The 14,306-nt window shown below is 42.0% G+C and overlaps 1 long non-coding RNA gene across 1 annotated transcript; it reads right to left on the reverse strand.

The window, feature by feature from the left end:
* Nucleotides 1-2,023: 2,023 nt before the first annotated feature.
* Nucleotides 2,024-13,474, reverse strand: LOC131420215 (uncharacterized). The gene is made up of 2 exons (XR_009223503.1): nt 13,300-13,474; nt 2,024-5,602 (listed from the first exon to the last, which is right to left on the reverse strand). It is a non-coding gene; the product is annotated as an uncharacterized LOC131420215 (long non-coding RNA).
* Between the last annotated feature and the right edge of the window lie 832 nt (nt 13,475-14,306).

The following is a 14,306-nucleotide window of genomic DNA, read 5'->3' on the forward strand; positions in this document are numbered from 1 at the left end:
GGGAAGTTTGCAAGGGTGGCGACAAGGTGTATGTGAACTTGCTGTACTTTCTGCTTAATTTTGCTGTGAACCTAAAACTGCTCTAAACAATAGTTTAGGAAAAAAATGCTTTTAGTTCCAGTCCTGTACTGGTCCCTAAGCTAGAGGTAGTATACATTGTAGGGTCCATGTAAGGCCTCCTAACCAGCTCTCTGCTCCCCTCCGCTGAGATAGAAAAGTCCCATGGAGCCCTTCTGACTGAAGCTCTCCAGGCTCAGCAGAGTTCTCAAGCCCAGAGGGTTGGGAAGGGCCCTGCCCAACTGAGGCTGCCCAAGTATTAATGGCAGGGATGGAATGGAGGAATGGAGCCCACTGGTCTTCCTTATGCCAAGTTTTTTCCTAATGCCCTCTGCTGCCCTTTCTCCTATCTCCCTACTAGTGGAACCGATTCTGTTCAGCCTGGCAATTGGCCTGCTAAGCCACTTCCCAGCCTTCCTTGCAGCCACAGCAATGTGACAGCAACTGATGAGTCGAAAAAGAGTCACTAGGCGGTGTTGCTGAGAAGACTCTTCAACCAGCTTTGATGGTTGAAATGTGCCTGCCCTTCCCCTTACATCTTTGTGCCTGGAAAAAGGGTGATAGCCAATTAATAGTAGTCATGTTGTGACAGAGGTGACCTTGAGAATGGAAACCATGTGCTAGAGATGGCAGAAAAGCTAGAAAGAATCTAGGACACTGATCATGATGCTTCCATACCAACACTGGGCAGCCTCCATTTCTTTAAAACACTAATTTGTGTAACCCACTGTTCTTCTGACGTTAACAGCAGTTCAATGCATTTACTCCACCTCCCAGCTCTCATAAGGAAAAATACCTTGAAGTCAAACTAAAATGCTAAGTTATAGGTTTCAAGCAAGAAGCAGGATTTCAGATTCCCAAGGCGTCAGAACACAGCACATACTTCCTTCAGGGGCCAACCAACCACCAAACATTGCTGAAGGCATTACGTCCAATCCCCAGAGGACCCCTCGGCTCCCCTCCGGCCAAGATCCCACAAGTGGAAAGCAAAAACTGGAAACACAAGGAATGATCTGGGAAGGTAGTTCAATGGAATGGGGAGAAAAATGACAGCTGGCTGGTGTGGCCTAAATATTTTAATAAGGAAGATGGTTAGAGATGATTTAGAATACTTTTATAAGCAAAACTATAGAAAATTTGAAATACTGATTTTAAAAAATCATCCCTAATCCTACTATAGCCACTTCCTTTCACTTCCTTGTTCTTTTCCTATGCATTTTCACTCAAATCTGTGTACAGTACTTGAAACTGATGTAGTTCTGATGCTCATCAATCCATATCTGTATTTTAAAATCTTTGCTTTTACAGAACTGCACAATGTAAAAACTGCCTTAGTAGCCACACCCAACTATCTCAATTTATAGAGGAAACTGAAAGCCCCAATTGGTCAGAGGTGTAGAATATGCCTAGAACCCACCACCTCCTGACCTTCCTTCCACTGACCATGCTCTAAGAAGTGGGGAACAGGATGGTAAACTTCACTAAACTCCCATTCAACCTTTTCACCCCTGGAATCTTTTAAATATATTACTGTTCAAAATAGTTTGAAAAAAATTAAAGCTACCCCCAGGATGCTAATGCACACACATCCCAGGCTCAGCACCATTCTTCTTATGGTAAACGTTTGAACCAGACCAGGGAATTGAGGAGGCATAACGAGAAGTTTTTACAAGGTAGTGCCTGCTTGAGCAGACTCTAAGAATGAGAATTACTTTAAGAAAGTAGAATGTCCCAAGCAGAAGTAACTACACAAAGACGCACAAGCATTTACAAAAATCTAAGACTGGGATGTGGCTGGAATTAGCTTCATTAATATACATCTGTGAATGACAGTACAATCAGCAAATTACTGCTAACAAAAAATGAAAGTACTTTAACAGATCCTAAAACATGTCTAAATACTTACAAATAAAAAATGCATCTAATTCCACAAGGATGAGGGTTAAAAATGACTTAAAAAGCACAATTTTAAAGTAAAAGTATTTTTATTGCAAAGATGGTTAACAAATTATAGAAACTCTATCTTACAACCATTTTCATTTTGCTGACCTTCCAGTCCTTGTACACATTAAACAGATTAAACCACAGGGTTACGTACCATAACGGGCGCTCAATGCAATGATGGATTCCCAGAATATGCAATACTACCAGAAATGCCCCGAATTTAAATCCAGAAGACAAAGAAACCCAGAAACTTAGCAAGATAAATATTTACAAATACACTGTAGGAAAATATTTTTGTACAGCAAAATATTTCAACAGTTTTGTTAAATGCCTTCTTTCAGGTGTAACAGAGGTTACTGAGGGGAAACAGCTGGCAGTCTCTAGATCAGAAAAGGGGACTTGACCAAAGCAAAAAGCCTATGCTTTCCAAAACTTTCTGGCAACACTACAGTGAGACACACAAGCAACGAGGTAAACTTCAGAAGCCTTAACTTCTCAGTAGATGACTCTTAGTAATCAACGTTGGTGCCATGCTGCTGTTTATAAACCACGAATGCAAGCATTGCTTTCTCTGGTATTCCTGCAATGTTTTCATTTATGAGAAAACCTGCAGGAAGAACTCTGCTTACACCAAAGCAAGGCAGCAAGATAACAGGTGACTGTGGAATACTTAGGCCCTAAGAAAGGCAGCAGGTCGTATAGTTATCTCCTTGTGGGCAAAATCCCTGCCCTAAAACTATGCAACCTACTACCTCTTCCTAGGAACCCACTGTTTTCTTGCCGGTCTTCTACTTGGCAGATGCACTTCAAATTAACCTGTTAAATTAGGCCCTATTCTTTGGGTTTTATTTCAAATTCAAACCAATTAGAATTCTTTCATTCTGATGGTTTTAAAAAGTTACTGGCCGTATGATCTTGGTAAAAACCACAAATGTATTTGCTTAAAATCAAACCTCTCGTTACAAAGGAACCATAAGTAATTCAATTACATCAGAGGATGCAAAACAGAAATCTAATACCCAGCCTACCATACATTGTTGGAGCCACAGACTTTTTAAAACATTTAATTTAGCACCAAAATTTAAATGCCAGATTTCATAAAATCTTCACCTCGTGATGAACTGGAAAATTAGGTGATGCTATATATAAATATCCTGCTTGCCACCATCAACTGGTGCAAATTAACTTACTGCCTGTCCCTGGACATGCCATGTTTCCTAGTTATAGCCAGCCCCTCCTGGACCCAGGAATTTGAGTTTTTGACCCTTGAATTACAGTAAATGGAAGCAAATTCTGATCACAATTTTTGTCCCCATCAAAAACAAGGTTTTAGATACTGTCACTCTCCATAAAGGTACTTTTAAGTGTTTTTACAAAATGTAGACGTTCTCCACAATTCGATTCCATTACTAGGCTTGGCTAATAATGATATGAAATGAGTCCTTGTGTAATTAATAAAAGATATAAATTCATTTTTCTCCAGACCTTAGTTATTAGTTAGATTAGGATAAGTTTCCAAGCGCAGAGTGGTGAGGACATCCACACTGGAGGCTCAGGCGTCAGGAAACCACAAAACTCCACGACTGTACTTGCCACACAATGAGTAGGAGAGTCATCCAACTTGTCAGTTTAACAAAGACTAAGCCAGAGAGAATTTCTCAAACATTCCATTTTCATTTGGCACATCAAAAGGCAATAAATGTAAAAACGACTATTTCCCTTCAATATTTACCTGTCCAGTTCATAAGACAGACCAACTGTAGATCATGCAGATGTCCATCTATATGCCAGGGATGAAATAAAGCATAAATTCGGCCCAGGATAAATCACCTTGGTTGGGCCCATCCAAGAGAAAACTTGTTTCTCTCATGCAAAGTTCCCTGCTGCAAATGGCACTACACTGTGATTATAGTAGATATTAAGATTCACAATAGAAGGAAATATTTGGGAAGATGTGACCTCTCCCTCACCTCCACAGCTTGCCTTTTTTTCTTCTCCCAAAATAAAATAAACGGCAAGCACTTAAAACAGCAAGCTTTTAGTCTTGCTTGATTATAAGACCCAAGGCAGCATATGGTTTGGCCACTGGAAGAAAGATGAGACATGGGCCTTCACAGGTGTTATAACTCAAGTAGCCCTCTCTAGCATTATCCTCACATTTTTTTTTTTTTTTTTTGTGAGGAACATCAGCCCTGTGCTAATATCTGCCAATCCTCCTCTTTTGTTGCTGAGGAAGACTGGCCCTGGGCTAACATCCGTGCCCATCTTCCTCCACTTTATACGGGACACCGCCACAGCATGGCTTAACAAGCAGTGTGTCAGTGCGCGCCTGGGATCTGAACCAGTGAACCCTGGGCCGCCACAGCGGAGTGCGTGCACTTAACCACTTGCGCCACCGGGCCGGCCCCTCATATTTTCTTTAAAACAACAGACTATGGATTTCCCCATCTGACAGCTTCAGAGGATGACCCTTTGTGAATCAAGGACCACTTAGGTTTTGGGGGCAAAGCTAAAGTCTTCGTGACTTCCTAGGGAGCAAGGGTAGAACCCAAAGCCCACCTGTCCTTTTCCAGGCTGGAGTGTGAAGCCATCCAAAACAACACACCAATGAAGGAGTGGTCACAACACTGCCCAAGGCCACCCCCAAACCCAGACTGGAGAATGAACCCCAATCAAGCTGACTCCGTTTGAGCTCAGGGCCTTTCCAGCTGGTGTTTACCTTTACCACCCAGGTCTCGCCCTGGACATGCGCAGCAGCATGCACGGCAGTGAACCTATTCAATTCCAAAGGGGACTGGTCCCTATTAAGATTTCCTGAAGATTACCTTCTTCACTCTGAGAGTTTTGCTTCATTTCAGATTTATGACATACACCATATGTGAAAATTAAAAATTTAGATCACTGCGTCTATTACAGGTACACTATAGTTGAACAAAGAAAATACGCAATTGACATAAACTGTAAATACAAAACGATGTCAAAACTCATTCTTCTGCGTTTTAGTACCATCTAAATGACAACAACATGCAGCAAGTCCACTCCTCAGGGAAGGCAATAGATTGTATAGTTATCTCCTGAACAGGGTAAAATCACTACCCCACAACTATACAATCTACTACCTCACTCTGACAGAGCAATCTTTTCTTCTGTAACGGAGAGCACATCTCTTTCAAAAGAAAATGCAACACAAAATTATCAGCATCAATCAGTAATAAAATATACACTTATTCTGATATACAGAAATGAGAAGTAAAAAGTAACCCCACCCCCATCCAGTCTACTTGCTAAAGTTTTTAATCTCTAAAAGAATAAGCAACTTGCATACCATAAAGAAATGCTGCAATACAGCATGTTTACACAAGTTAATCTTAAATATTGTACAATTAGTTATCGACTTTCTATGAGGCTGCTGGGATGCAGATTTTTCTATCACGTTAGGAAAGACAGTAGATTGTATAGTTATCTCCCAGTGGTGGGTGTGACCCTAAAACTATACAACCTACTACCTCATCCCACAGTGAAGAGAACGTCCAGGGTGAATGCTGAAAAGGGACCACAGCTGAGCACCACAGGAAGGCTTTCTCCTGGTAATCCTGGTTCCCTGTGTGATTAAGGAGAAAAAAAAAAGTATTAGGCCGTTTTCATTCACTTAACTTGAACATAAGTTTAACTGAACAAACCTTCCAAAAATCAGTGATTTAAATTGTAGCTATATGTATGATCTATGTGATGCTTTCATTTCCTATATTTGATTAATATTATTTAAAATGCTTGGTTATCTGAATCCACTCCTAATACCATATATTTACAAGATTTAGAGATCACCTTCTTCCCACATCTCTTACTTGACTATTACCAAGTTTTGGTTTTCTTAGTTACTAGAAATGAAAAACCACGAAATCACTTATCCTTCCTTAAGAACCCGCCCCCCCAAAACAATCCATTAAAAGAAACAAAAGAGCCTCTAATGAAATCTAATGATTCAAAACCCGAAAGTCCTGTACATCACGCATAATCCAGTATTAAACGCACTAATGTACAAAGGTATGATAAAAAATATATACACAAAGAGAATCTAATTTTTAAATTAACCTAACTCATGTATTCCATGCCACCAAACACTAAGTGGTTTTATTAACAGAAAATGAAAGATAACCTGCTGGATCTGAGTCAGGATCAGGATCCTTCTTTTAGCTACAAAGGTGCTGTGATAATCAAAGGCAGGGACCAAGGTATTTAACACCTTGGTACAATATCCTCTGAACTAAGCAATATGATCAGTTTTATTTTATAATCAAAATCTTAAAACCCAAATTAATCTAAACCATATTAAATATTAACCTTCAATTTATAGACTTCATACCTCAGAGGTAGATACTATAAAGATTACTTTTTAAAAAACACACTAAATTTAATGCTGAGTAAAGTTACTAAGTAGTGACTTAGGAACCAAAATGTGTAATCAAAAACACTTATGACAAATAACTCAATGGAATAGAATTGAAAGTCCAGAAATAAACCTCATACATTGGGTCAATTCATTTTGAACAAGAGTGCCAAGACAATGGGTAAGGAATAGTTTTTTTCAACAAATGGTGCTGGGACAACTGGATATCCACATGCACAAGAATTTGGACCCCTACCTCATACCATATATAAAAGTAGCTTAACCTATTTTAAAGAAGGGCAAAAGATTTAAATAGACATTTCTCCAAAGATATGGCTCATAAGCACAAATGGCCAGTAACTATATAAAAGGACGCTCAACATCACTTATCACTTACTAGGGAGACCTAAACCAAAGCAACGGGATACTACTTTCAGAGCCACTGGGATGGCCATAACCAAAAAGATCAAAAAGACAAGTAACTGTTGGCAAGGATGTGGAGAAAGTAGAACCCTCATATACTGCTGGTGGGAATGTAAAATGATGCAAGTGCTTTGGAAAAATTTAGCAGTTCATCAATAAACAGTTACCATATGGATCCAGCAATTCCACTCATAGGTATATTCCCAAGAGAATTAAACACAAAAACTTGTATGTGAATGTTCATAGCAGCATTACTCATTTGGAGTCGGGACAAAAAAAAAAAAAAAGGACCAAGGTTCAAATCCTGACCCTGCTCACTGACTGCCACTGAACCTTGTGCAAATAATTTAGCCTTTCTAGCCCCTCAGCTTTCCCAGTTGTAACATCAATAGATTGGACTAAGTGATCTGTGAGAATAAGGGGAAAGGTTTCACGTCCAATATACCTAAGGCCCCAAGTCAAGCCCTTTGTATGTGCCACCTTATTTGACAGTCTCATCATCTCCATTTTACAAGGTGGAAACTGGTGCTAAGCAGTTTAATAACTTGCCTCAAATTACAGGAGATAGCAGTGAATCTCCAAACTTACTATACCTGCACCCATTTCAATTCTGCAAGGTATGAACACGGAGACAATCGTCCCTAAAAAGTCAAGCCTTTATAAGCCAAAATCTTTCTCCAGAACCAGCACGGTTCTTATTTTTAGAAGACAGCCAACAGTAAAACCAGCTGGTACCTCTACCTAACCCTCAATTCCAGACCAGTATTCTCGTTTAAAACAAGTCTGAATCCTCATCAAACATAGCAATATAAAATGAAATAAATGTAGAATCCAAATGTATTCATTTTTCAATCTTGTTGAGTGTGGCATGCTTACTTTGTACTATTTTCCTTGAGCAGCAATGTAAAAAGATACCATATTGGCAGAAAGCAATCTGGCAATTTTCATACCAAAGACTATTAAAATGCTCAATTTGGGGGGAAATATATACAAATAAAATCTAAACGTTGGATATGTAGGGGTAAGGGGCAGGGAGAACAGATACCTACTATGTAGCATCACTATTCATTAAAGTAGTGGTTTCTACCTTTCCACAATCCACAGTGAGAAAAATATTTTGTATTTCTAAATAGTACTCATACATATGTCTACACATACATAACACTAATACAATAAAATACTAATATTGTTCACAAATCAACACTAACCCTTTCTCTTGTATTTTCTATTTAATTACACATGATAAATTGATTTTATGATCCACTGATGGTTCTCAGCCTGCAGTTTTTTAGGAAATACTGATTAAAACAAATTTTTGGAAACAAATCTAACAGCTGAGAGGAGGCAATGTTTAATTAAGTAAGCTTTCAGAAACACAGAACACAATCCATACACTAGAATTTATGGATTATGGGGACTCATGGAAATGTTAAGAAATAAGGCTACGTAAAAATCCTAACCCGTACACTGATCAGAACTACACAATGCTCAGCTACTGGGAAAAAGAAAGGAATGGGGGTAACTAGTTAGTGTTCATTTTCAGTTCTTGAGGTTTTTCCCTTAATAGCTAAAGTGTACTTCAGAATCAGAGACCTGGTTTGAATCCTGGCTCAGAATTTACTGTGTCTTTAGACACACCATGTAATCTCTGGGCCTTTGTTATTTTAACTCATAAAAACCAGACAAAGCTTACAGTGCTGTTAAGAGGGATTAGAAATAAAATACAAAAAGAGCCACGTACATAGTGGATACTTAATATCTTGAACTGCAACCAGCAATACTAGATTTTTAACACTATCTTAGACAAGGTGCTGTTAACTAAAACCATCTGAATTTGATGTTTCAGATGCTTCTTCTTAAAAAAGTAATATACTTTCCTATCTACTTTCTGTCCTTATTCACATACTACCTCTATAGCTTGAACTACTCCCCTCCCTATTAAAAATTATGGTGATTGAAAGTCATACTTCGACTTGGACAAAACGTATTGTAAGAAACTGATTTCAGCTCGACACAGCAGTACGGGCAATGGCTTTGGGGTCGAGCAGCTACTTAGTGGCTGTGTTCTTGGGCAAGTCACATAACCCCGAGGTTTAGTTCTCTCATCTCCAACTGGGGAACTGTAACATCCACACCTCATGGGGTTGATGTGAGGACTAGGGACACATGCAAAATATCTTAATGACCCAGAAGTAAGTACTTAACAAATGGTAACTATTCGTCTTAATAAATCAATCTGAGAAACTAAGACAGTAATCTTACTTTCCCAGATAAACTTGTGACGGTCAATGTGTTTATCTTCAATTTAAAATAACGCTGTGTCAATTTAAAATGTGCTATAAAGAGGCAAATCTACTTATTATGAATAAGCTTGTTTGTCTAAATCTGTGTTTATATCAAGTAAGGTTCCATAACTAACACTCACATTCTAAAATCCACTTATGTTTTAGTAAATGACAGTGTATGCTATCATATCATGTTTAACATAGTTGTATAGTCACAACACCTTAAAGTCAGGGTTCTTAACCTGCACCCACAACGGGCTTCTGGAACCCCCGGAAATTGTATATACAAGTTTTCTACAAGGGTCCATAGCTTTTATCACATTTGCAAAGAAGTCTATGACCAAAAGAAGGTTAAGTGTCATGGTCCTAAAAACACATGTGAATATACACTGTGAAGGCTACATATTAATGAAGGAAAATATATAAATTTCACCTTTGCATTTATCAATTTTACTAAAATATTTTAAACAAACTAGCTTATAAATTCTTAAAATACGATAAACAAACTTTGTCCAGAAGCAGGCAGACTCTATCTTTTATATACTTAATACCTATAAGAGTTTGAACTTCTGAGCAAAAATGTTGTTTTCCAGAAGTCTAATATCCTACCTTTTACATCAATTTACATACTCCTATAAACAAAGTAGCTCAGCAAGTTTTATTTTTAAAAACTTTTATTCATATGCCATCTGATGGTTGTATAAATTTCATTTTTGCCCAACTTTCATACAAATAAAATGAAATATTTTCTTCAGTCTCATCACTCAGTTTCACCTGCTGATAATCAAATACAAATCAAAATTAGAATATTAGCTACTTAATAAAAATTTCCTTCAATCTCAAATACTCAGTTGAATATCAGTGAAATTATTTATCTGATAATGCTGGCTGAATATTAAAACATTACTATTAAGCAAACTCTCCAATAGTATTTTGCTTCTTTTGACAGAGCATATGCAATATTTTTAGAAGTGGATCACTCCATGAACCTAAGTTGACGTGAAATTGACAAGATCAAGTTTTTAGACTAAGTTTTGCTAATGAAAGATCTCAATTTCTTATTCTACCAAACGTTACCCTAAAAAACAGGTAAGTACTAGGTCATGTTTTCCAAAGAACCATTTCATTTACTTAGACACACAGCAGGCGCGAAGCAAGCTCTTGATTAGATCAAATTATCTAAATTCTGAGATTTTTTTTTTAAAAGGTAGCTAATCTAAGTCAACTTCCAGTATTCTTTCCTAAATTTTCCAATGCAAATTGCTAATTTGGGGCCAACTTTCCTGCTACCACAAGTGCATTCTATGCTGTCTCTGTATACCTAAGAAAAGTAAATTCTGCTACAAAACCTGTAATGCATGCAAATATTTATGGTGAAGCAGAGTATTCCACTTGGGTGACTTGTTCTGCTCAATGGTCGTGTTATATACACCATTATTTCTCAATCCTTTAAAATTTTCGGCCTTCCTATCCTTCATTATACTGATCTTTTCCCAGGTTGAATCACCACTGTATAATCTACACATCCCCCAAGAAAAGGTAGGTTCTAGTTATTTAATCTAGATTCCAGACAGTTTACTGTAATTACTATATCATTAGTAGAAAATTCACAGTCTACACCGTACAAGAGTGAATTCACTAAGAAAACTGTTTCCTCCTATGCATTAGGCAATCATGTAATTGACCAAATAAAAAATGGGGGGAGGGGGCATTCTCAAGTGAACAGAAAGATGGTGTAACTTGTATGATAATCAATACTGACATAAAGGATGACTACTTAACAGAACCACAAAATGCTCCCAAATCGTACTCATCATAATTATGTCACTTTAAAACAGATGATCTAAAATCTCTTAAAATATTCCTAGAGAAGCAAAAAGTTAACACTAACCAAAGTATAGTTGTCAGCTGCCTGAGAATACTTAACTCTAAGATCCAGAAACAGCCTAAGAAACCACCTGACGCAATTTCCTCACATTTGAGATGAGGCTACGGACAGACAGGGAACACTTTTGGCTGATAATCTGAAACTGCAAATACTCAGCCAGAGAAAACTAATTTTTGAAAAGCAGCTAGACAATCCACTAGAATTGCACTATCCACATGGTAGCCATTAACCACGTCACTACTGAGCACTGGAAACGCAACCAGCCCAAAGTGAGATGTGCTGTAACTGTAAAATACACTCTAGATTTCAATGACAGTATCAAAAAAGTGGCTCTCCTTTTACCTGGTATTTAATGAAGTCCACTCTTAAGTGATTGTGCAATGCTTAAAACACCCAGAAAGGCAAAGAGCATGCAGTGACCAGGCTTCCTTTACTCCAGTCTTGAGGTCACATGAGGCAATGTTGACAACTCATTACTGGGGATCCAGATTCTTCTACTCTCATCTACACATGGAAAAACAAGGCAATTAATATTCTGGGATGGAGAAAATCTTTTACTGCCCAGACAAAAGCTTCTAAGGCTATTAAAAATACTAAGGCTATTAAAAATATTAAGTGATTAAGATGCATGCTGGTCACTGATAGTATATTTATTCCCCCAACTTCCAAAAACTAAAGTGAGGGAGCATGTTCCACCAAATGTAAATATAAGCAAAGCTGTTTTTAATACTCCTTGGAGAAGACCAGCGCTACAAACAAGAAAAATACCCTTTAGAAGGACTGTTTTCAAACTTTTTTGACACTCATCCTCAGAAAGATATTTTGCAGGAATATACATGCATACAGCTGAATCGATAGTTTCATGTAACACACTAATATTTTCTATTCTATTTTTTAAAAATTGTGATCACCACCCACTAAAAATGGTTTCATGAGTTAATGAATCAGGACCTACAGTGTGAAACACTGGTTTGGAGCTCTTAATATTGACTTATTCCCATTATTAACAGCTATTACTTTGCTAGCTATTGAAAACAAAGGTACACAAATACCTACTGTTCTGTGATCTAAACCAAGAAATTCCAGTTAAGGCTAACAGGAATAAAAAGCCCTTAAGGAGCAAACTTTTGAGACCAACTGGTACAATGATGATCTCTTCACTCTATAATAAAGCCTGAACTCAGTGACGTACATTCTTTCTCTTTTTTATAAAAAAGGTGTTTTATTTCCCTCAAACTTGCAAAATTCCTGAGTCTCTCAAATTCAACAGCTTCAATTTCGTGAGCAGGAGAGGACGACTCACAGCCTGTTTCAACATAAAAAAAAATACCTTCGAGCTGTCCATGCAAAATAACCATCCAAAAAGTGTCACATTTCTTCCCCACACCAACTATAATTGTCTGTACCCAAGTGAAATGAGAAGAGGTCAAGACATTAGTCTACTCTAAAAAAGTTCAAAAGTTTCAAAAGAATACTTTTAGCAACTGTCTATGATAAATCAAACATCCTCCCAAAACCAACTCAAAGTAACACGTTTTTACTTCCTTAACTACACGCTCCCTGAAGATGCTGTAAACGAACCAGACTGCCCCACGGCAGAAAAACCCGGATACAAACAACTATTTTACTTTCCTAACTACATATAAATTTAGAATATGACATTAAATTTTCTTAACCTACCGCATGCTTTTTGGGTCTAGAGAAACGAGCGCAGAGAACTGCTAAATGAGGCTGTAACTTTAGGAACGGGGTGCCAAGAAAGCAACACCCGTGAGCAGAGGTACGAGAACTCATTCATTCTCCCGACGGCGCGGGACCGCCACCCGCGCCGTCTCCACCGCCTCTCCCCGCGCGCCAGCCCTCCCGAGTGAGAAGTCTATCGATGAAGAAACCGGGGAGCACGCCCCTCACCCCCAACCCGAAGGCGGGGGCCAGCCCCACGAGAAAAGTTGAGCCCGAAGGCCACCGCCGGCCAAGGACACAGAGGTTACCCCTCCTCAGCCCGCGCCCGCCGGGACGCGCCGGCAGCCTCCGTCCGGGCGCGCAGCCTCGTCGGGGCCGGGCCTGCGGGGGCCCGGGGCGCCCTGCACCAGCGTGTCCCCCGGGAGCCCGCTTCCTCCCGCCCGCCCCCTCCCCCAAGGACGGCGCCGCGGCGGCCGGCCGCACCTCGCCCCGGGACGGGGGCTCCCCGCACGCGCGGACCAGCGGCCGGAGCCAGCCAGGGCCCGCCCGCCTGCACCGGCCCTCCCCCCGCGCTCCCCACCAGCCCTCGCGCATCCCAGCTCCCAAGGCCAAGGTCTCCCCGGCCCACAAACCTGATAGCGGAAGTGACGTCAAGAGGAGCTGGTGGCGCCCGCAGCCAGCCACGCCACAGCGGGAGGCGGCGCCGGCCAATGGGCTCCGCTCGGGGGCGGGACTTCCCCCGCCCAAGTTTGATTGAAGCTGGGGGAGGGGCGAGGTGAAGAATGTGAAGAATGACCCCTCCCCCCGGGCCGTGAGGCGCTGGGCGGGAAGCGGAGGGGGTTGGGGCCGGCTGGCCACGCGGCGCCCATCCCCCCCGCGCCGCCGCCCGCGCCCCGGCCCTGGGCCCCGGCTGGCCAGCCGGCAGGGCTGCCCTTCTCCCGCCGCCACCGCCGCCGGCGCCGCCGGGGGTCCGAGGGAAGGAAGATGGCGACGGGCCCGCGCTAGCCGTCCCGCCTCCGTACCCACCTCACGCTGGCGGAGAAGGCCGCCGCCCGCCGCCGCCCTCCGCCGGGACGGCCCGGCCCTCGCGCCCGCCGCCGCCGCCCGCCGCCGCCCGCGAACGGAGACCCGGATGGAGACTCGGGCGGGCCGCCGCGGCCTGAGCGAAGGCGGCGCGGGCGCCAGGAGGCTGAAGGGGGCGGGCGCGAGGGCAGCGCGCGAACCCATTGGCCGGGCCGCCGGACTGACGTGCGCCTCGCCCTTTCGCCCCGGCAGAACCCGGCTCGCCGGGACCCCACTGGAGGGCGGCAGCTGGGCCCGCCTCGCGCGGGGCGCCAACGCGGGAGGGGCTGGCGGGTCCGCCCCCTTGTCCGCTCCCCGTTTCCTATTGGACGGCCGGGAGAGTGGCGGGGCCGCGTCCCGCCCCCCGCACGTGATGGACGGGCGTCGTCACGTGGCCGCCGAGAGCGCGCGGCGCGGTGAGTGCCGCGCTCAAGACTGGGGGCGTGTCCCGCGCGCGCCCACAAATGCCGGGCCGCGTGCCTTGGTTTACCCGCGTGTGGCTGCGCCGCCGTGCCAGCCGCTGCCCCGGGCTATGGGGAGTCTTGTCTTCAGACACTTTCAAAGCGAGCCTTCTCCT

Source organism: Diceros bicornis, chromosome 22, assembly GCF_020826845.1.
Source record: "Diceros bicornis minor isolate mBicDic1 chromosome 22, mDicBic1.mat.cur, whole genome shotgun sequence".
Lineage (NCBI taxonomy): Eukaryota > Metazoa > Chordata > Mammalia > Perissodactyla > Rhinocerotidae > Diceros > Diceros bicornis.